At 37.1% G+C, this 1,252-nt stretch overlaps 1 non-coding gene across 1 annotated transcript; it reads left to right on the top strand.

Annotated features, from left to right (window-relative positions):
* The first annotated feature begins 934 nt into the window (after positions 1-934).
* Positions 935-1,041, top strand: LOC112923821 (U6 spliceosomal RNA). The gene has a single exon (XR_003235773.1). It is a non-coding gene; the product is annotated as a U6 spliceosomal RNA (small nuclear RNA).
* The last annotated feature ends 211 nt before the right edge of the window (positions 1,042-1,252 follow it).

Genomic DNA, 1,252 nt, shown 5'->3' with positions numbered 1-1,252 from the left:
GTTGGCATATTGAGTTTAAATAAAATAAAAATAAAAAATAAAGGAATGAAACATTCTCATGAGTGATTTTTTTTTCCGCAGAAAAACATCATTAAGCATTAGACACAACTAAATATATGCATCGCAGAGTTAACTTTTAGCACTATGGTTGACAGTGATGCACTTTTTCTCAGAAATAATTATTTAATCTGTTCACACCCTTTTGACGTGTATCTCTTGTGTGAGTAGTGATAACATTTCCCCTGACAAAGATTTAATGACTTCATACGAGAACATAAGAAAAAAAAGGACAAATAAAATGCCAGATTTTTTCCTGTGCTGTCACTGTTTTCTTTCCTTAATGTGCTTGCTGACAGCCAAAATTGAAAACATGCTGTTTTCTTAGCATCTGATGTTCACTAGATATTGCATGTCAGGGGCAGAGATCCTGTGACAGGTGAGGAGATCACTGCGAGGGAAATGGAAGAGGGAGAAAACATGCAAGGCCATGGTCACTTGTCCATTGCCAGGAAAATTGAGAAAACGATGCCCAGGATTATTCCTCTACCCTCTGACATGCTGCATGGCCTAAGAATCTCTCCAAACAGCTGCTACATCTTGTAGGAGGAAAGCACTTTCAAAGCACGAGAAGATTCAGATTTCTAATATAAGGAAGTGCTGAGGAGTTACTTCATTGTAAATTGACTGCAAAAAATAAATAGCCATTGCAGAACATGAGTGATTCTAGATATGGGTTGGGTGAGCCATAAAGACAGCTTTATAGAATTAGAATGAATCGAGATATATAAAGGCATGAAGTGGATACATGAACTTTCATTGATCTTTACTTGGACCACACATGAATTCATAGGATATTACAATTTTTGGAATTTTTTTGTGAAAAATGTTTTGAATAAAGACATATGTATTTTTGTTTATTTAAAGAACAATTACAGTGCTCACTTCAGCAGTACATATACTAAGATTGGAATAATAAAGAGAAGAATAGCATGGCCCCTGCACAAGATGACATGCAAATTGTGTTCTGTGTCTTTAGTGTATAATGCTAAGTGGAATAAGTCAGAGAAGGACAAATACCATATGATTTCACTCATGTGGAATTTAAGAAACACAATAAACCAGCAAAGGAGGGTGGGGGGAAAGAGAGAGAAAGACAGACCAAGAAACGGACTTTTAATTCTAGAGAACAAACTGATGGTTACCAGAGAGGAGTTTGGTGGTGGTGGGGGGGGGGGGGGGTTGGGTGAAACAG

Source organism: Vulpes vulpes, chromosome 6, assembly GCF_048418805.1.
Source record: "Vulpes vulpes isolate BD-2025 chromosome 6, VulVul3, whole genome shotgun sequence".
Lineage (NCBI taxonomy): Eukaryota > Metazoa > Chordata > Mammalia > Carnivora > Canidae > Vulpes > Vulpes vulpes.
The sequence above is the reverse complement of the archived record's forward strand: the minus strand, read 5'-3'. Positions and strand labels throughout refer to the sequence as shown.